Raw genomic sequence first — 23,058 nt, 5'->3', positions numbered from 1 at the left:
AGCATTTTTCACTTTGTTGAAGCACATTTAATGGCTTGCACAGGTCAATGAAGAATTCTGTATGCATCTGAGTATCAGAAGCAGGTCCCTTAAAGTTGTGTACCACTGGCCATGTTAAGAATATTTAGTTAAAACAAGCCAGCCTTTTGGATTTATATGGACGGACCACATTTTTATAATTCTTCATATATTTTTTGCATTAGCCATTTTAGTATGGCTAGTGCAAAGGTATTAATCAGCTTAGGCGAACCTTCAGCTTTGTGACTCTGAAGTCTCTAGCCCCCCCAACCAAGAATTCAGAAATCAAACAGAACAATCATTCCCAACAGCACCCCTCTTCTAATGAATTTGTAAAAATGCATAATTGATATAAGCATCAATTTTTTGTGGGTTTTTTATTTGTTTGTTTGGGGGCAAGTCGCCCAATGGAACAACAAAGTGGCAGGGCAGCAGATTACAAAGATCAACAACAGCTGGAGTGGCATGAACAGACTTCAAGGCACCCAAAAATGAGGCAGAGCACAAAAAACAATGGCACAAACAGCCCAAGATGCTAATGCTGACTGACCTTTTTCAGACTTGTTATGAGATATCCTCTCTGTTTCCTTGGGGCTGGGGCTGCTGCCGCTGGAATTGGGTTTCAGGGTGAAAGAGTAGATGCAGAAAGCCACAGCATGATGGCTGAAATATCAGTTCCGCTTACTCAGACACAGCAAGATCTGGACAATTGCAACAATCAGAAGACGAAAGGCTAGGGATCTCCCTCATATTCGCCACTTCCTTATTGGGGGAGGGGGAGTTCAGTTGTCCCTGGCTGTATCACGTCTTAACTCTCACCATCTATCATGTTAACAAACTAGTGTATTAGGGAAAGGGAAAATGGGACTTGATATACCGCCTTTCTGAGGTTTTTGCAACTACATTCAAAGCTGTTTATATATATTCAAGTATTTATTTTGTACCAGGGGCAATGGAGGGTTAAGTGACTTGCCCAGAGTCACAAGGAGCTGCAGTAGGAATCAAACTCAGTTCCCCAGGATCAAAACTCTCTCTGCTATTAAAAATTTCTCTGTCTTTGGATTCTGATGGCAATCTCTCACATCATGATTCATCAGATTCCATATCTTCCAAACACCACTCAATACACTTCTCTGCAGGGAACTGGGTGTATCTTCTACTTTACTGTGTTGGCTTTACCTACTGATGTTTTCTGGAGCCCCCTGTCCAGCCCCAGGCTTCTTTTGCCCTTATGAGAAAATGGAAACACACAACTGGTCTTTAACATTTTCACTGGAACCTGTTAGCACTCTTCTTGCAGCCCTGAAAAGCATACAAAGAGAAAACAGCAGGAGGCGCTGTGTTGCTATTGCTATAATTTTTGAATCTGCTGCTCATTAGTTTCATGGAGTGTCCTCAGACACCAGAACAAGTGAATACTCCATGAAGCTAACGAACACAAGACTGAAGTCCAATTGTGGAAAGTATTTTGCATCTGACAGTGCCTATTTAAGCTGTGGAATCTGATACCGATTTGATGGTCAAGGAAACTAACATAGCAAGAGTCACAAGAGGTTGGACAAGTTTCTGGAGGAAAAGTTCACAATATATTCTTAGTTCAATTTGTCAAGGAGGAGAAGAGGGAAGGAGAGGGTAGGAAAGATGGTCCAGCTACTGCAGCTTACTCCTGCCTCCTCCACCCACATCGATCATGTTGATTCCATGGAAGAATTTTCAGGAGGGACTGGATTTTGTACCTCTTTCTGTTGTGAAATTATAGGAAACCAGGGGCACTCCCATAATTCTGTTGAAGCAGGCTCTGCTCCTTAGATTTTCTACCTTTTGTGGAGGTAATCTTCATACATTTGCTGCGATTGCACCAATTTTCAAAGTGAAAATATATTTTCACTTTGAAAATTGCCCAAGGAAAAGTATCTTTGTGCTTGCATCTTCTTTTTTGGTAGGTACTATAGATCTTTCAATTCCATCCTAACCCCAATCCAAGGAATGCCTTCACTAAGGGCCCCTTTTACTAAGTGGAGGTAAAATAGGCCCTGTGGTGGCATTGGTACGCGGTCAGTGCCGTGCACCAAGGCTTCTTTTTTTTTAAGGGAATGGCCATGCGGTAAGTTGCCGTGCAGCCATTTCCTGGGGGAGATGGTAAGGGCTCCTGCACTAACCCAGCAGTAATTGGGCAGCACATGGCACTGCTCGATTACATAAGAGTAGCCATACTGGGTGAGACCAAGGGTCCATCTAGCCCAGCATCCTGCTTCCAACAGTGGCCAATCCAGGTCACAAATACTTGGCAAGATCCCCAAAAAGTTCAATACATTTTATGCTACTTATCCCAGAAATAGCAGTGGATTTTCCCTAAGTCAATTTAATAATGATCTATGGACTTTTCCTTTAGGAAGCCGTCAAAACCTTTTTTAAACCCCACTAAACTAAGCGCCTTTACCACATTCTCTGGAAACAAATTCCACAGTTTATTTATATGTTGAGTGAAGAAAATTTTCTCCGATTCGTATTCAATTTACTACTTTGTAGCTTCATCGCATACCCCCTGGTTCTAGTATTTTTGGAAAGAGTAAACAAAGGATTCACGTCTACCTGTTCCACTCCACTCATTATTTTATAGACCTCTATCATATCTCCCCTCATCCGTCCTTCCTCCAAGCTCAAGAGCCCTAGACGCTTCAGCCTTTCCTCGTAAGTAAATCGTCCCATCCCCTTTATCATTTTCATCGCCTTTCTCTGTACCTTTTCTAATTCCACTATATTTTTTTTGAGATGCGGTGAACAAAATTGAACCCTTAAAATGTTTTTAGAGCACTGGAAATGCCACGTGACACACACCAGAACTACTGCTGGGCTCCTGCAGTAGCCCAGCAGTAGGGCCAATTGCCGTGCGCCGCTGTGGTAGCCCTACCACAACTTTGTAAAAGGACTCCTAAATGCAGATATAAAAATACTCTTGTCCTATATGGGAAATGTTTAAAAAGCCTATTTTGGAGGGTAAAACACTTTTAGCTGCAGAAATAGGCCTATGTTTGATTTTTTTTTTTTCAGCCTTCCTTCTGAAGGATCCCAGGTTTTGAATATCTGCGTAGCTTTCCATTTTCTACTCTACTCTCACAGCACAGAATATCAGTGGGGTCTGCTCTTTGCACTGGAGAGTAAACTGACTTTTTTTCCACAGGTTTTCCCACACTTCTGAGAGCCCAGGTTGTGCATTTGAAAATAAGAACATAAGAATAGCCATACTAGACCAATGGGCCATCTAACCCAGTATCCTTTTTCCAACAGTGGCCAATCCAGGCCATAAGTACCTAGCAGAAACCCAGTTAGTAGCAACATTCCAGGCTAGTGATCCCAGGGCAAGACTATAGACTTTTCCTACAGAATCTTGCCCAAAACATTAAAAAACCCAGATAGGCTACTGGTATTACCGCATCTTCCGGCAGCAAGTTCCAGAACTTAACTATTCTTTGAGTGAAAATATATTTCCTCCTAGTTGTATTAAAAGTATTTCCATGTAACTTCATTGAGTGTCCCATAGTCTTTGTACTTTTTGAAAGAGTGAAAAATTGATTTACTTTTACACATTGTGTACCACTCAGGATTTTATAGACATCAATCATATCCCCCCCCCCCCCCCCCCCCCCAGCCTCTTTTCTAAGCTGAAGAATCCTAACCTCTTTAGCCTTTCTTTATATGGGAGTTAATAGAAACAAAATAAAACATGGAAAAGAAAATAAGATGATACCTTTTTTATTGGACATAACTTAATACATTTCTTGATTAGCTTTCGAAGGTTGCCCTTCTTCGTCAGATCGAAAATAAGCAAATGTTGGTAGATGACAGTATATATTGCTTTTATATTTGCTTATTTCCGATCTGACGAAGAAGGGCAACCTTCGAAAGCTAATCAAGAAATGTATTAAGTTATGTCCAATAAAAAAGGTATCATCTTATTTTCTTTTCCATGTTTTATTTTGTTTTATTTCTATTGATTACCTTTAAAAGTGGACTAACACGGCTACCACACCTCTCTACTTTATATGGGAGGAGTTCCATCCCCTTAATCATTTTGGTTGTTCTTCTTTGAACCTTTTCTAATTCCACTATATCTTTTTGAGATATGGTGACCAGAATTGAATGCAATACTCAAGGTGAGGTCACACCATGGAGCTAAATACCTGCGGCCATGTTTATATTGACAATTAATTATCTTAATTGTATCTATTTCTAAAGATGACTTATCAGGGCTAAATTACGATGTGATTTGGGTGAAGTATGAACTAGTATCACCCATTGTTTAAGAAAAACACCCATACATTTTATTTATTAAATTTATTAGTGCTTAAAATATTGAGTAAAGGGGAAAACATGACATCTGGCTTATTCTAATTTTTGTTATACCATGTCAATAAACATGTAAAGAAATAAAATGGAAAGAGTTTCTTTATATTCTGCATGCCATGCTGTATTATTTTATTATGCTGCCAACATTTCTGTCTTTTTAGTCTCAAAAGCTCATCAGTGTTATTGGTGAAGTCAAAGCATTCAGTGAATTCAGGTGTTTTAGCACGGTGGTGGGCTCCTCACAGAGAAGGGCTCAAGTTCTTTTTACCCTTTTTAATAAAGAGGTTTTGCCTGCTAACTGACTTCCTTTAGAGCCTTTTTACCTAGAAATCCCATTCTTCTCATCTCCTTAAGCTTTAGCCCTAGAACTAGAGGTTTTATGTTCTTTCTAGGAATCATTCAGATGTCAAGTTCTTGTAGATGGATGTGACTGTCGAAAGTAGCTGGCCGCATCCACTTTTCCTAGGAGAAATGCAGAGTTAAGTAGATTAATGGATCCTCACCTTCAGCTCATTCTGAGAAAGAAATAGAAAGGTGGTGATGCCTGTGTCATGAATGGAAGTTTGGGAAAACGACATCTGTAAAGGGCAGGGAGGGAAAACTGAAGAGGTTTAGCTGACATCCACAAAACACAGAAATGGAGAGGCTACGGACCAGGGTTCATGGCAGCCAGAGATAACAGGGCGCTGTGCCCCCTCGCCCTGCTGCTGGTGTAGTGGGAGCCGTGGGGGGTCCTACAACATCACCATTGTGTGACAGGCATGAGGGAGATGCTGGGAGAGCGAGCAGTTGTCAATATTAGCAAAGTGACCGCAAAGTGCGCCCCTCTCTTTCCAGCAGAGTGGTCGGTGGTCCAGCCCACCTTCACCAGACTAGGACGACTAGGGAATGACAACTGTCATAGCAGCGGGGGTATCCGAGCCAGAAAGGAAATGTATGGACTAGAGAGCTTGACTGAGAGAGGGGTGCCCTGTTCGCAGGCCCTAGGACATGGGTTTGCTCACGCTTGAGCCGGTATGGGGCGGGGATCCATTTTGCTTCATGGCAGGTGCCACCTCACCCCCAATGGAACCTTGCTTGATCACATGGTGGGCCTATATATGGGTTAATAAAAACAACAGATGGCTCAGGTACTAAGTTTGTTTTAAATACATGTTGATGTATCAATAAAGCTGCGGCCTAATGTTTACCATTAAAACTGTGTGGCTGATCAATCATCCTAGTGAAGCTATCAGTCACATGTTGAGGTGGACAAGAGGGACAGGAAGCAAGACAGCAGGGCTAGGTGAAGGTCACGGTTGCCCATGTTATGTGACTGGTCATACTGCTATACCATGATGCCTTTATAGCTACTGGGTTAGGGCACTGCCTTTATCTTAGAGGTCACTGCTCAGTGGTGTTCCTCGGTTGGCTGCCACCCGAGGCAGATCACCGCTGCACCCCAGGTGCAGCCTCATTCCCCCCCCCCCCCCCCCAGGTGCAGCATTGTCCCCCGTGGCACATCACCTCCAAGTCCCCCCCCTCCCGGTGCATTCTTCTTACTTGCTGGGGTGCAGGGAGCAGTCGCGTGGCTGTTGGCTCCGCCGGTTCCCTGCTCCCTCTGCCCCGGAACAGGAAATAACAGCAGAGGGAGCAGGGAACCGGCAGAGCCGACAGCTGCGTGGCTGCTCCCTGCAACCCTCCTGCAGCGTGCACCCTGGGCGGAGCGCCCCACCCTCGGTACGCCGTTATCACTGCTACAGGACCAAAGAAGAATGTGGGAAAATACTGTGCCATAATTCATATTTATTCTATATAGTCTTCATTATGCACCCTGAAAAGCTCAAAAAAGGTACTAATGGAATCATGTATAACACGGTATATTAGCACAGGTGATAAAATGGAATGCAACATCGTAAAGCTGCTGTTCTCCAAGTGGGAACACATTTTAGTAATTAGAATGCTGTCATTCTGTATATCATGCCATGCAAATTGAGAATTAGTCATGGAAATTTTCATTTAAGACCTTTTATCATTCATTTATAAAACCTAATAGAAATGTGACATAATCAAGCCCCTGGGCTGTTTATTATGATGAACATGCTAAAAGTGGAATGAAAAGTGTTCACAGAAGCTGGCAACTCCTAATTAGTACAAGTGGGGAAAGCATAGACAGCATAGCTCATGGAATTCTTTTCCCATGTGTGTGTGTCTGTCTGTGTCATCTCTGTCCTGGGGAAAGATGAGGGAAAGTTTGAACGGAGTAGTAGCCAAACATTCTATTGAGTTGGAAAGAATAATACAATGGAATCTAGTGTGGTAATATATCAAAGAATTAGAGGTTACTGTCAAACGTTTTCAGAGTCTAACCACAGAGTGCCATGCTTCCTTAGCACTAAATAGGCTGTACAGATAGCAATCAGCAGTAAACGGCATGATTCAGGGTCCCTTTTACAAAGGCAAAGCTAAACGCTAGGGATGCCCATATACTCCTGTGGACATCTCTAGCATTTAGCGTGCGCTAAAAATGCTAGTGTGCCTTTGTAAAAGACCCCTTCAATGACTAGCAGGCTTATTTTCGAAAGAGAAGGGCGCCCATCTTTCGACACAAATTGGGAGATGGACGTCCTTCTCCCAGGGTCGCCCAAATCGGCATAATCAAAAGCAGATTTTGGGCGTCCTCAACTTCTTTCTGTCGCGGGGACGACCAAAGTTCCCGGGGGCATGTCGGAAGCATAGCGAAGGCAGGACTGGGGCGTGCCTAACACATGGGCGTCCTCAGCCGATAATGGAAAAAAGAAGGGCGTCCCTGACGAGCACTTGGCCGACTTTACTTGGTCCATTTTTTCTTGCGACCAAGCCTCAAAAAGGTGCCCGAACTGACCAGATGACCACCGGAGGGAATTGGGGATGACCTCCCCTTACTCCTCAAGTGGTCACTAATCCCCTCCCACCCTAAAAAAAACTTTTAAAATATTTTTTGCCAGCCTCTAATGTCTTACCCAGCTCCCTGAAAGCAGTATGCAGGTCCCTGGAGCAGTTTTAGTGCATACTGCAGTACACTTCAGGCAGGCGGACCCAGGCCCATCCCCCCCTACCTGTTACACTTGTGGTGGTAAATGTGAGCCCTTCAAAACTCACCAGAAACCCACTGTACCCACATGTAGGTGCCCCCGTTCACCCGTAAGGGCTATGGTAGTGTTGTACAGTTGTAGGTAGTGGGTTTTGGGGGGCTCAGCACCCAAGGTAAGGAAGCTATGCACCTGTGAGCAATTTATGAAGTCCACTGCAGTGCCCCCTAGGGTGCCCAGTTGGTGACCTGGCGTGTGAGGGGGACCAGTGCACTACGAATGCTGGCTCCTTCCACGACCAAAGGGCTTGGATTTGGTCTTTTCAGAGATGGGCATCCTCAGTTTCCATTTTCGCCGAAAACCGGGGACGACCATTTCTAAGATCAACCTAAATGTGGAGATTTGGGCGTCCCTGACCGTATTATCGAAACGAAAGATGGACGCCCATCTTGTTTCGAAAATACGGGTTTCTCCGCCCCTTCGCCGGCCATCTCATAACTTGGGCGCCCCATTCGATTATGCCCCTCCACGTGTCGCTGCACATGACACCCATTATGAAATCTATAGGGTTCATTTATGAGTTTTCACACTAAAATGTACAACAGTGAAAATGAAATACACATCTGAATCACTAGCCACTTAACCAGGAACAGTGGTATAGCAGTGGGGAAGGCGGTGGCAGTGCATAGTAGAGAAAGCATGAGGAGTACGCTTCATGGAATTATTTGCAGTTCATCTTTGTGTGTATTTGTGTGTGCAACTGTGTGTGTGTGTGTGTGTGTGTGTGTGTGTGTGTATGCATGTCTGTGTGTATATCTGTGTTGACTATGTGTATGCCTATGACTGAGAGAAGAAAGGAATAACAGTTTGAAAGGAGCAGTTCCTTAATTGCTGTGTTTCAGTGTTAATGATTCTATGTTGCAGTTCCTGGAATTGCTTCTGGAGAAATGCATTGGAGCATTTCTGAGAAGGGATGGGGGGGAGTAGAGGGTGTATTTTATTTCTCTAGAACTTCCAGTCCGATCTGATCTATTTTTGAACTTAATGTGTCTTTTTCATAGTTTTTACATCATGCCAAATTTGGTTCGTTCCATTAAATTTTCAGATACTTATTTTGTCCCCAGACACACACTGCTGACTCTTTCCTGCTTATTTTCGAAAGAGATTGCTGGCCATCTTCCGACACAAATCGAGAGATGGCTGGCCATCTCATGAACCCGGCTAAATCGGTATAATGGAAAGCCAATTTTGGCCGGCTCCAACTGCTTTCCGTCGCAGAGCTGGCCAAAGTTAAAGGGGGCGTTTCGGAAGGGTATGGAAGTCGGGACGGGGGCGTGGTTATGAGATGGCCGGTTTTGGCCGATAATGGAAAAAAGATGGCCGGCTCTGACGAGCATTTGGCCGGCGTCACTTGGTCCATTTATTTTTAGGACCAAGCCTCAAAAAAGTGCCCCAGTTGACCAGATGACCACTAGAGGGAATTGGGTATCACCTCCCCTTACTCCCCCAGTGGTCACCAACCCCCTCCCACACCCCCAAAAAATTAAAAAACATTTTTTTTGCCAGCCTCTATGCCAGCTCCCTGGCAGCAGTATGCAGGTCCATGGAGCAGTTTTTTGTGGGTGCAGTGCACTTCAGGCAGGTGGACCCAGGTCCATCCCCCCCTACCTGTTACACTTGTGGTGGTAAATGTTGAGCCCTCCAAATCCTCCCCAAAACCCACTCCCCACAACTCTACACCACTACCATAGACCTTAGGGATGAAGGGGGGGCACCTACATGTGGGTACAGTGGGTTTTGGGGAGGATTTGGGGGGGCTCAGCACCCAAGGTAAAGGAGCTATGCACCTGGGACCAATTTTTGAAGTCCACTGCAGTGCCCCCTACGGTGCCCGGTTGGTGTCCTGGCATGTCAGGGGGACCAGTGCACTAGAAATGCTGGCTCCTCCCACGACCAAATACCTTGCATTTGGCCGGGTTTGAGATGGCCGACATTAGTTTCCATTATCGCCCGAAACCGATGTCGGCCATCTCTAAAGCCAGCCCAAATGCTGACATTTGGCCGGCTCCAACCATATTATCGAAACAAAAGATAGCCAGCTATCTTTTTCGATAATACGGTTCGGGCGTCCCTCCACATGTATCATTTCTTTCCAACATTTTGTTGGGTTGGAAAGAATAGAAACAAACCAATGAGTTTGCCTCCTCTAAATCCAGATGTACTGTCTACCTTGTTTACTTGTCTACAGTAAGTGGCTGTTTTACTCCATTCCAGCCACCCCTATGATTAATAGTTTGCAAGTGTGAGGGATTTTTAATGTTGCAATATGACTCCAAATAGCAAACTCTAATGAAATCTTTGTGGAAGCTTTATGTGAGATGTTTCAGGCTTTCATTTATTACAAACAGCTGTCAATGTTTCAGCTTCTGCAGCAGAGAAACACTGACATACTGAACACAGCAATTAGTGAACTGTTTCTTTCAAGCTGCTTCTCCTCTCTTACCAAAGAACATAAGAATAGTCATACTGGTGGGTTAGACCAATGCTCCATCTAGCCCAGTATCCTGCTTCCAACAATGGCCAATTCAGGTCACAAGTACCTGACAAAATCTCAGATAGTAACAAGATTCATACTACTGATCCCAGGGACAAGTAGTGGATTTCCCCATGTCTCTCTCAATAACAGAGTATGGACTTTTCCTCCAGGAACTTGTCCAAACCTTTTTTAAACCCAGATACACTAACTGCTGATACCACGTCTGCTAGCAACGAGTTCCAGAGCTTAACTATTCGTTGAGTGAAAAAAATATTTCCTCCTCTTCGTTTCAAAAGTAATACCATGTAGCTTCCTTGAGTGTCCCCTAGTCTTTGTACTTTTGGAAAGAGTAAAAAATCAATTTATGTTTACCTGTTCTACACCATATAGTATTTTGTAGACCTGTATAATATCCCTTCCTTTTCCAAGATGGAGAGTCCTAAACTCTTAAGCCTTTCCTCATATGAGAGTTCCATAGAAAAAGAGAAAAATGTAGGCAGATAAAGATCAACTTTCTCACCGTTGTCTGGAAAAGTTATCATGATTCATACATCTGAGATGGACAAATGGATGAGGGGCAAGTAGAGGAGAAACTGGAAGGAACAGAAAGTTGCTGGCCAGTGAGAATGGTTTTGAAAACAGAAAGCAAGCCAAAAAGAAGTATGGATAAAAAAAAAAATCCTTAATGAATATTCTGTCCATAATATTCTTTTGATATGACTAGTTTTTCAAAACCTTTCTCCTTTTCCGTGTCTCTAATTTCAGGATACATCAGTCTTCATGACCTCTTAAGCAGATACCCACTCCCAACAGATTTCAGTTCCAAAATACTCAAGTCAGTTCCCAAAAACTAGAAACAGTGGGGGTGGGGGAAGAGAGAAGAAATGGAAGCTCAGGGGAGAGCAGCAGGTAACAATGATGTGACACTTCAAACCTCATTTCTGCTTGAATGCCTTAGTGTTCTTAGTCTTGTAAACATAACATTTCACATCTTATCAGGAGGAGCTAAATTTGTATCAAAGTAGGTACATTTTTTCATATCATATGACATTCTTCTAGACGGATAAACATTTCAACAGAGGTGTCACTTTTCTCATTGTCACCCTTATTTATTCTTCTGCAACATGGAAATAGAAAGGCTAATGAAGGAGTTATGTAAGGGAGAATTTCTTTCCATGAAGAGTGGAAGATGCCTGAAGCAGCCTTACATACATACATAAGTACATAAGTAGTGCCATACTGGGAAAGACCAAAGGTCCATCTAGCCCAGCATCCTGTCACCGACAGTGGCCAATCCAGGTCAAGGGCACCTGGCACGCTCCCCAAACGTAAAAACATTCCAGACAAGTTATACCTAAAAATGCGGAATTTTTCCAAGTCCATTTAGTAGCGGTCTATGGACTTGTCCTTTAGGAATCTATCTAACCCCTTTTTAAACTCCGTCAAGCTAACCGCCCGTACCACGTTCTCCGGCAACGAATTCCAGAGTCTAATTACACGTTGGGTGAAGAAAAATTTTCTCCGATTCGTTTTAAATTTACCACACTGTAGCTTCAACTCATGCCCTCTAGTCCTAGTATTTTTGGATAGCGTGAACAGTCGCTTCACATCCACCCGATCCATTCCACTCATTATTTTATACACTTCTATCATATCTCCCCTCAGCCGTCTCTTCTCCAAGCTGAAAAGCCCTAGCCTTCTCAGCCTCTCTTCGTAGGAAAGTCGTCCCATCCCCACTATCATTTTTGTCGCCCTTCGCTGTACCTTTCTAATTCTACTATATCTTTTTTGAGATACGGAGACCAGTACTGAACACAATACTCCAGGTGCGGTCGCACCATGGAGCGATACAACGGCATTATAACATCCGCACACCTGGACTCCATACCCTTCCTAATAACACCCAACATTCTATTTGCTTTCCTAGCCGCAGCAGCACACTGAGCAGAAGGTTTCAGCGTATCATCGACGACGACACCCAGATCCCTTTCTTGATCCGTAACTCCTAACGCGGAACCTTGCAAGACGTAGCTATAATTCGGGTTCCTCTTACCCACATGCATCACTTTGCACTTGTCAACATTGAACTTCATCTGCCACTTGCACGCCCATTCTCCCAGTCTCGCAAGGTCCTCCTGTAATCGTTCACATTCCTCCTGCGACTTGACGACCCTGAATAATTTTGTGTCATCGGCGAATTTAATTACCTCACTAGTTATTCCCATCTCTAGGTCATTTATAAATACATTAAAAAGCAACGGACCCAGCACAGACCCCTGCGGGACCCCACTAACTACCCTCCTCATAGCAATGGTGGGGGCGACACTGGTATTGGAAATCGAAAGACAAGAAACAAACAAAAAGGTTCCTTGGCAGTGGGAAAGTAAACTTTAAAGTCAGAGATGATGAGAGAAAGTATGTGATAGCACAACAGGTGGAGGAAATGAGCTGACGAGATGTACCTGATAGACTACATCTGCCATCAGCTTTTATGGCCTTTTCAGCTAAGATCTACAGTAATATAATTCTGAGTCAAAAGGAAAGCATGGTCCTGCCTTAGCCTTTGGGTATCAGTTTTTGGGGTGGGGGAGATGGGTTTAACACTCTGCAACTTAACATTTTTGGGCAACATGAAACTGTTAAGACCCTGTCCAAAATGGAAGGATTAAATCTCCTGCTACATGTTTTCTAAAACACCTGGGTGACCAATAGCACTAAGACCGAATTTCATCCGCAGACTACTCAGATAAATCCTTGGGATTTATTGTAGGGCTGCTATTGCATGCTTCAACACCCCTGTGACAAAAACAGAATTCACTGTGTACCTGGAATGAATTGAATATACTGTCTCACACAAAGGGGCATTAAAACGTAAGCTAGCAAGTTGAAAAGTGCACACTTAGAGCCAGGTTCAGTACATGGCATCCACAGATAGGAGCCGGAAAGATTTGCGCTAAATTAATGTTTTATAAAGGGCACTTTGTGCTGAACATTCTTTATAGAATACTAGCTTGGTGTGGGTTTTGCACCTAATGTTAGGCAACAGCATTTATGCCTGCTAAAACCCGGTGGAAATGCTGGCACCAAATATTTGGGAGCTGGGCGTGCACATTACAGTATTCTATAACATTGCACCTAAATTTGAGAAACACTCCCTGATCCACCCATGCCCCTCCCATGGCCACACCTCTTAAATTGCACGCTAGAAAATTTAGGCACAGATGATACAGAATAGAAACAAGGGCAGATGCGCATGCAAATGCAAATTGTTGCCAATGCCTTGTTAACTAATTTGCATGCGCATCTGCCCTGTGTGACCAACTTTTGGAGATCTAGAGAGGATCTGGGGGTTACAGTGTGACACAATGGTGCATTTATTCTGACTCCATTTATAAAGTCATGAATGACTGTCTGTGGTACTTGGTGGGAAATGGCATGGTAAAGCGTATCTCGGTACGGCTGTGTGAGGCCTATATGGGACGCTAGGTCAATGGCTGGCAGTAAGATCTCAGACCCAAAATGGACGCGTGGCAATTTTGATTTGGCTGCATGTCCATTTTCTGCAAAAATTTTAAAAGGCCTTTTTTACAGGTGCGCTGAAGAATGGATCAGTGCGCGCCCAAAACCCGCGCTTACACTACCGTAAGCCATTTTTCAGCGTGCCTTTGTAAAAGGACCCCTTAACACCCTTCAAAAACACAGCCCGTAGTGTGAGCATTTTGTGCAACCGAGATGAAAATCTACACATAGAAAAACTAACAAAATCAATTACTAAGGAAGAAGAGAGACCATAAATAGCCTGATAAACTATACAAACTGACTTAAATAAAATTCTCTGCTGCACTGGAAACCAATGTAGAGATAATATGTAAGATTAGATATTGTCAGACTTCCTAAGAATAAAAATCAGCCTGATAGAAGTATTTTGAATGAGCTGCATTTTTCTTAACAATCTGGCAGATATACCCAAATAAAGAAGAACCAACATCTGGACTAATAAAGCATAAGCAGATTGATCAAAAAATGGTCAGAACCTAGATGTATATGTGCCCACACACAGAGGGTCATTTTCAAAAGGACATCCAAGCCAGAATAGTGATGTCTGAGTCAGAACATCCCAAACGGACATCCATCTCATATCTATTTTTGAACAGGAAACACGTTGAGACTCTCTGTTCAAAAATATATGAGAGGATGTCCGTGTGTTGGAGACATCCAGGATGGACAGCCATTTTACAAACTGGAATGTTCAAATTATGAACAGGGAAAACAAGGGACACGAATGTCTGTATGGCAGCATAATTAGAAAATGGCCACACAGACATCTATGCAGAGTAGAGGGGCAGCCTAGTGGTTAGTGCAGTGGACTGTAAACCAAAGAACCCAGGTTCAAATCCCACCTTAGCTCTTGGGGTCCTTTTACTAAGGTCCATTGAAAAATGGACTGTGGTAGTGTAGGCGCGTGTTATGGATGCGCGCAGATTCATTTTTTAGCACACCTGTAAAAAAGGCCTTTTTTTATTTTTGCCGAAAATAAAAATTGGCGGGCATCAATTTTGGGTCTGAGACCTTACTACCATCCATGGACTTAGCGGTAAGGTGTCTCACAGTAACCGTGTGGTAATTACCTACACGCGTCAAGACAGAGTTACCGCCCGATTTTCCACTGTGCATCAGAAGATAAAATATATTTTCTGGCGCACATAGCAGACAAGCATCAAAAATGAAATTAGTGCACAGGCCATGTGGTAGCCGGGCAGAAACTCAGAATTGGCGTGCGTTGGCCGCACAAAGGCGCTTACGCAGCTTAGTAAAAGGATCCCTTATTTTGTAATTGTGAGACCTCCAGGAACAAAGCAATACCTACTGCACCTGAACATATGCCACTTCTATAGCCTCAAGGCTCGCAGGTGGCTTATATATTTAGGTACAGTAGACATTTTTCTGTCTCTAGAGGGTTCACAATAGCAATAAATAAATAAAAGTGCTGAAGTGGGATTTAAACCTAGGCCCCTTGATTTACAGGCCACTGCAATAACCACTAGGCTACTCTTCAGACTTGTTGCCTGCTTTGTAATACCTGAAGCTGTCATAAAGCCTGGCATCCCCTGGATGTGCCTGAACCAGGTCTAAATAAGGACGTCCTTCTTTTTAGACATGGATGTTTCTTCCCCTTCAGTAATTGCTCTTGGGAATCCAGATTTCAAGCCCTTCATAATCCTGCCCAAAAACATGCCCACAACATGTCCCCTTGCTATTAGGGCAGACTGTAGTGTTCGACGTCCCTTTTCTGCCTTTACAAAATCTGTACTTGGATGTTTCAAGCACGTGGACGCCTATTTCGGCCTTTTGAGATGTCTATATGCTTCAAAAATAAGCATCATAGACAGTTCACAGTTTATTAAACTTGCTGTACCATTTTATTTACTTACTTATTTATTTATTTATTTACTTACTGCCTTTTTGAAGGAATTCACTCAAGGCAGTGCACAGCAAGAATAAGTCAAACATAACCAATTGATAATTACAGCAATAAGAATATTCAAATTACAATACAAAGTGTGGCATGGTATACTACTTACAATGTGAACACAATACACAATAAAACATTTTAATGGACAGAACAGGGTATAAGGAAAGATAGAATATATAGATAGATAAGCTAGAGTAACAGGAGCTAGAAAATAAGGGGTCTAATTTAAAGTGCACGAGGTCAGCAAGGTGCTTGAATATTATCTTAACTAGGGTATATATGTGTTAGAGCCCTGATGGCGAACCTATGACACGGGTGTCAGCACTGACACACGTAGCCATTTTCGATGACACGCAGCGGCGCCGCAGTGTGGTCTGCCCTCCCTCCTCGCTCCCGGAAGCTAACCTTAAAGCCTCCTTTCACATCGCAGCAAGCAGCAGCAGGGCAGGCCACTCCTTCCTTCCGTGTCCTGACCTCGCCTGACGTAACGTCCGCGAGGGCGGAGCACAGAAGGAAGGAGGAGAGTTCTGCCCTGCTGCTGCTTGCTGCAACGTGAAAGGAGGCTTTAAGGTTAGTTCCGGGCCCGGTAGCGGGTGGAGGGGGTGCCCGGCGACCTCGGGTGGGCAGCGATCTCGGGTAGGGGGGCCCGGGGGCGGTCCTAGTAGCAGTGATTTTTCTTGAAGTGACACACCACCCGAGTTATGCTCGGTTTTTTGGTGAATTTTGACACACCAAGCTCAAAAGGTTGCCCATCACTGTGTTAGATTGTGTCACTGTTGGGCTCATTTTCAAAAACGAAAAATGTCCAAAAAGTGGCATAAGTCTGCATTTGGATGTCTAGTGGTGGATGCAGTGCACTGTAGACAGGTGGACCCAGGCTCCTACCTCCCCCTACCTGTTACACTTGTGGAGGAAACTGTGAGCCCTTCAAAACTCACCAGAAATCCACTGTACCCACATATAGGTGCCCCTTCACCTGTAAGGGTATGGTAGTGGTGTACAGTTGGGGGTAGTGGGTTTTGGGGGGGCTCAGCACACAAGGTAAGGGAGCAATGGTGAGATGTGTATCTGGGAGCATTTTATGATGTCAGGGGGACCAGTCTACTAAAAATGCTGGCTCCTCTGACATCCCAATGGCTTGATTTTGTACGTTTTGCACTTGGACATTTTCTTTTTTTAATGGACCAAAAAACAAAATGTCCAATTCACAAAATGTTGTTCAGAACAGTATTTTCAAAAACAAAAGGTAGGTGTTTTTCTTTTTCGAAAATGACCTTCTTTCCTATTCGGATTTTGAACGTTTTTCAACACAGGCATGCATTCCTCTCCTGAAATGGGGATTACATATGGTTCTTTTGATCCTGCCCAAACCTCGCCCCCTTACCATATGCATGTTTTGTGACTTTGGATTAGAGTCCGTCCCCGCTGGAATCTTACCCATCCCCAACCTGTCCCCACTGGAATCTTACCCATCCCTGCAAGAATTTAATGGCACATAAAAAAATATTCTGGTCAGTTCTCTGTCCCTCTTGGGGTTCGAGCCACAGCACTGCAGACAAGGAAGGAACAGAAGTTGGAACCTGGAAAACTCTGATGCGCACATTTAAGACTTGTCTCTGATTCACTGGCACTGTATGCTGAGAGGTCGCCACATGCACATGCCAGTAGGTCAGGTGACATCTGATGCTTGTGCCTGTGTCAGATTTGAGGTCTGCGATTCAGCCCAGGAGCAGAGAGGATTAATAGTAACATAGTAAGTGACAGCAGATAAAAACCTGAATGGTCCAGTCTGCCCAGTAGTCACGCTCATTACCAATTTATAATTAAATCAACAATGAACATGATATTATATATTTGATTATGGTCTTTCTTTGGTGTTTCTGGAACACAGACCATAGAAGTCCACCTGGCCCTACCATTATGTTCCAACTGCCGGAGTTGTCGTCGAAGCCCACTCCAGCCTATTTGTCTTCTCATTTGCGGGAAACAGACCGTAAAAGTCTGTCCAGCACTATCCTCGTGTTCCAGCCATTAAAGTTGCTGTCTAAGCCCTTTCCAGCCCATCCTAAAGTAGATTGCCATATATAAGACACAGACCATTCAAGTCTGCCTGGTATCAGCCCTAGAGCTTCATAGCCGGAGTCACCATCTAAGCATCACTCGACACATCCACCATGGGGTTTTTTATAACATCCATTTTCTAATTAGAGATCCTCTGTGTTCATCCCATGCCTTTCTAAATTCCGTCACCATTTGTGTCTCTACCACCTCCTTAATGGAGACTTTCTGCATCTGTGCTGTTAAAGCAAGGAGGAGGAGGAGGAGACAGCACTCAAAGAACTTGGTACTCAGTAAGTGAGAGGCTGGCACAAGTGCAGCGTACACTTCCACGGAACCCCCCGCAGAACTGCTTCCATCCCTGCGGGAATACCGCAGGTTCTGTAGGATTCCCGTGAATCCCGTTCCCGTGCAAGTCTCTACTTTGGATGTATATATATATCCCAGCTTCTAAAATCAGATTTGTACATGTATGCCATATACACTTGTCTAAATGCTGGTTTATGCATGTCCAAATCATGAATAGGGCTTCTAAAATGGCCGCCTAGGTGTGCAAATATATCTGTTGAAAATCAGGAACACTAAGAAACTGTTTGTGACTCTCAATGAGAATCCCTGGATTAAATGGTGCCCATTTGCAGCAGTGCCCCTTCCTAGTTTGCCGAGTTATCAGCTCAGAGCTTGCATACATAACATACATTCTAATCTCCAAGCAAAAGGTGAAAGAGAAATGCCATGGCTGGTGTCCCAGAAAAAAAAAAACCAGACACGATCATCGGAATGGAAATGCTTTTTCAGTAGAAGCCACCAGAGAACAAGAGCGTAGTAACAGCCCAATTGTTCGCTAGATAACGTTTTTGCAAAACCTGTAGAATAAGTCTGCAGGAGATGATTCCTTTCGTGAAGGATATGATTTAGGTGGGCACTGAAAATACAGATGCCTGTGATGATGGAATGCCTGTAATACACCTGCTCATTACAGGAAACAAAACCCCTCAGATCATTCCAGAACTGCTTTCCACTAAATAGCCCTATTTCTTAATGCAGGAAGGCATCAGGCCGTAAAAGCACCATGGGGAAGCAGCTGGCTTTTTTTGCCATAATGCATATCTTTAGAAAAATTGTGTTGGACTTTTCAGTATGTTAAGAGCTCAAGCCTCAGAAGTTCAATTCTAGCCCTACAAAAATAATCTGCTACAAATAATAGTTTTTCTGGTGCTTTGCTCGATTAGATTGTCATGGTCGTCAAACCTTGCTGGAATTGTAGCAGTTTGCAGCTGCTGTAAAAGGTAATCTATAAACGCTTTACTGCTATTATTTATTTCCAAAGTTTACATGGTGCTTTCACTGCACCGTGACCTGCAATGATATGAACATAGATGGACATAATATCTTGGCGCCAATTTCAGGACGCCGAAGGGCTGTAACACACTGTCTCTATGTGGATGCCACGCTTTTAATTTATTATGGTTTGCTGATTTTATGGGCTTTTAGCTCAACATTTTAAATACATTGATTCTATTCACCCCTGACGTAGGCGCTTGTCGCCGAAACATGGCCCGTGTCAGTTCTAGTAAAGTTCTCTTGACCAACCCATGCTTGAACGGCCCTTGGTGCTTTTTTGCTTTCTCATTCTTGTGTGTGCTTTGACCCTCTCTTCTGCTTTTGCGTAATATCTTTTCACAATCTGAGCTATGTGGCACCTTATACAGTAGCTTTGGGTATTAGTTAAACAAAACTGGAGTAGAAAGAAGAATACAAACAGCCAAAGCAGCAGGGGCAAAGCAAGTCCAGTCCTCAAGAGCCCTAGGCAGGTCAGGTTTTCAGGATCTCCACACTGAATATACAGGAGATAGATTAGATTTGCAAGCGTGCAAATCTATCTCCTGTATATTCATTGTGCAAATCCTGCTTTGGTCTTTTAAGTTGAGTGATATAATAAGTTATATATATAATATAATAATTCTATCTATCTATCTCTCTCTCTCTCTATATATATATATATATATATATAGATAGATAGATAGATAGATAGATAGATAGATAGATAACAGTTATATATACAGTTATATATATATAGTTATATATAATTATATACAGTATATATACAGTGCACTCCATTTAAGTGCATGTCAGATAAGTACATGCTCTGTTTAACTGCATGCCGTACTTCGGTCCCGTTTTTGGCGCCATCAATTTCTATGGGGACAAACTTCGGTTTAGCGCACCACTGATAAGTGCAAGATTCGCTTATATGCATGGTTTAAGACCGCTCCTCTGCAGTATTCTCAGTGGAGGAGGGTAGTTAGTGGGGTCCCGCAGGGGTCTGTGCTGGGTCCGTTGCTTTTTAATGTATTTATAAATGACCTAGAGATGGAAATAACTAGTGAGGTAATTAAATTCGCCGATGACACAAAATTATTCAGGGTCGTCAAGTCGCAGGAGGAATGTGAACGATTACAGGAGGACCTTGCGAGACTGGGAGAATGGGCGTGCAAGTGGCAGATGAAGTTCAATGTTGACAAGTGCAAAGTGATGCATGTGGGTAAGAGGAACCCGAATTATAGCTACGTCTTGCAAGGTTCCGCGTTAGGAGTTACGGATCAAGAAAGGGATCTGGGTGTCGTCGTCGATGATACGCTGAAACCTTCTGCTCAGTGTGCTGCTGCGGCTAGGAAAGCGAATAGAATGTTGGGTGTTATTAGGAAGGGTATGGAGTCCAGGTGTGCGGATGTTATAATGCCGTTGTATCGCTCCATGGTGCGACCGCACCTGGAGTATTGTGTTCAGTACTGGTCTCCGTATCTCAAAAAAGATATAGTAGAATTGGAAAAGGTACAGCGAAGGGCGACGAAAATGATAGTGGGGATGGGACGACTTTCCTATGAAGAGAGGCTGAGAAGGCTAGGGCTTTTCAGCTTGGAGAAGAGACGGCTGAGGGGAGATATGATAGAAGTGTATAAAATAATGAGTGGAATGGATCGGGTGGATGTGAAGCGACTGTTCACGCTATCCAAAAATACTAGGACTAGAGGGCATGAGTTGAAGCTACAGTGTGGTAAATTTAAAACGAATCGGAGAAAATTTTTCTTCACCCAACGTGTAATTAGACTCTGGAATTTGTTGCCGGAGAACGTGGTACGGGCGGTTAGCTTGACGGAGTTTAAAAAGGGGTTAGATAGATTCCTAAAGGACAAGTCCATAGACCGCTATTAAATGGACTTGGAAAAATTCCGCATTTTTAGGTATAACTTGTCTGGAATGTTTTTACGTTTGGGGAGCGTGCCAGGTGCCCTTGACCTGGATTGGCCACTGTCGGTGACAGGATGCTGGGCTAGATGGACCTTTGGTCTTTCCCAGTATGGCACTACTTATGTACTTATGTACTTATGTACATAAGCGTGCACAGAGAATATGGAAGCCGATTAGCACGTAACAACCAACGAGATTTCAAATTTAACGCCCCTTTGCCACAGGCAGAATAAGCGAAAGAATGTTGTTAGAGTGTACACTGGGGTCGTCTTTGTCACGCAACTGTAAGACTTTTAACACTGGCTGAACAAATAGAAGTTCTTAAAAAATTAGAAAACTAACAAAGTCAAGCATCTATTGCTAAAGAATATGGTGTCAATCCTAGTCAAATTTCACATACCTTGAAGCAGAAAGACCAGCTTCTGGAAGACTGGCAAAACAATACAAATCCACACCGGAAACGAAAACGGGCGGGAAAAGCTGAGGAGGTAGAAGATGCTCTTCTTCGGTGGTTTTCTCAAGTCAGGAGCAGACAGTTTCCTCTCAGTGGTCCACTGCTTATGGAGAAAGCTAATCAGCTAGCTGAACGTCTTGGACTAACTGAATTCAAAGCCACTGTTGGATGGTTGGAAAGATGGAAGGAGAGGAACAACATAAAATTCAAGAAACAGCATGGTGAAAAACAAGATGCTGATGACTTTGGTGCTGAAAATTGGGTTGTTTCAGTTCTTCCTACCATCTTGAATGAGTTTGCACCTCGTGACATTTTCAATGCTGACGAAAACGGTCTCTACTGACGAGCAATTCCTGATGGAACACTTGCATTCAAACAAGCCAAAACCAGTGGCATTCCTAGCGTGGATGACACCTGGGGCGGATCGCCGATGCGCCCCCCCCCCCCGGGTGCAGCACGCCCCCCTCACCTGCGAAATGACACCTTCCCCCCTCCCCGGTGAAATGACACCCTTCCCGGGTGCACGCTGCTGGGGGGGGGGGGTGCCGCGGTGTGCGCCTGTGGGCTCCGACTTCGCGAACTTCGCTTGTTTGCTGCAGCTCCCTCTGCCCCAGAACAGGAAGTAACCTGTTCCGGAGCAGAGGGAGCTGCAGCAAATGAGCGAAGTTCACGAAGTTGGAGCCCACAGGTGCGCGCCGCGGCACCCCCCAGTGGCGTGCACCCGGGGCGGACCGGCTCCACCGCCCCCCCCCCCCTTGGTACGCCACTGGCCAAAACTACAGGAAGTAAAACGTCGAAGGACTGACTGACGATCCTCCTTTGCTGCAATATGGATGGGAGTGAGAAATTGGAACCACTCATCATTGGAAAGAGCAAACAGCCCCGTTGCTTCAAGAATGTTAAGCGACTTCCTGTGTCATACGAGGCTAATGCAAATTCATGGATGACTGGGGAAATTTGGAAGCAGTGGCTAAAGAAGTTAGACACTAGAATGCGGGTACAAAAGCGTCAGATTTTGTTGCTTTTTGATAATTGTGCTGCACACAGTGATGATGTCAGGCTGTCTAACATCAAGGTGGTCTTCCTGCCACCAAACACTACCTCTCTGATCCAACCTATGGATCAGGGCATAATAGCCAATTTCAAACAACATTATCGGGCTCTTGTGCTACGTCATCTGATGAGCATTATGGATGACCAGACTGGCAAGGATAAATGTGCTGTTGAACTGGCTCGTAATCTATCACTGTTGGATTCCGTACATATGCAGAAAGAAGCCTGGAATCATGTTGCACAGGCAACCATTGTGAGCTGCTACAAGCGGGCAAGCTTTGTTAGGGATGTGGAGAGGGACGAAACAAATGCAGCTGTTGCAAACGCGTCAGATGAACAGGCCAGTGGCGTAGCCAAGGGTGGGCCCGGGTGGGCCCAGGCCCATACACTTTAGGCTCAGGCCCACCCAGTAGCAGCACACCTATGATGTGGCTGGCAGGGATCCCCAAGCCCCACCAGCCGAAAACTCCCAACAACTGTCTCTCCTGCATACCTTGTAAATAGCAGATCTTCGCCTTCAGCGAGGAGCGACTGACACATACTGCTCACATCGGCCCCACAGCCTTCCCTCTGATGTAGTCCCGCCTATGCAGAAAGAGGAAGTTGCATCAGAGGGAAGGCCGTGGGGCTAACATGAGCAGTGTGTATTAGCTGCTGCTCGCTGCTGATGAAAATCTGCTATTTAGAAGGTATATGAGGCATATTGAGAGACCATATGGCATGCAGGTGGGAGAGGGAGAGACCAAATCACTTGTGGGACACGGCAGAGTTCTTCTGCCCACCCACCTTGGGCCCAGGCCCACCCAAAATTGGGTGT

This window comes from Microcaecilia unicolor, chromosome 5 (assembly GCF_901765095.1).
Source record: "Microcaecilia unicolor chromosome 5, aMicUni1.1, whole genome shotgun sequence".
NCBI classification, from domain to species: domain Eukaryota; kingdom Metazoa; phylum Chordata; class Amphibia; order Gymnophiona; family Siphonopidae; genus Microcaecilia; species Microcaecilia unicolor.
Note: the sequence above shows the minus strand (reverse complement) of the source record.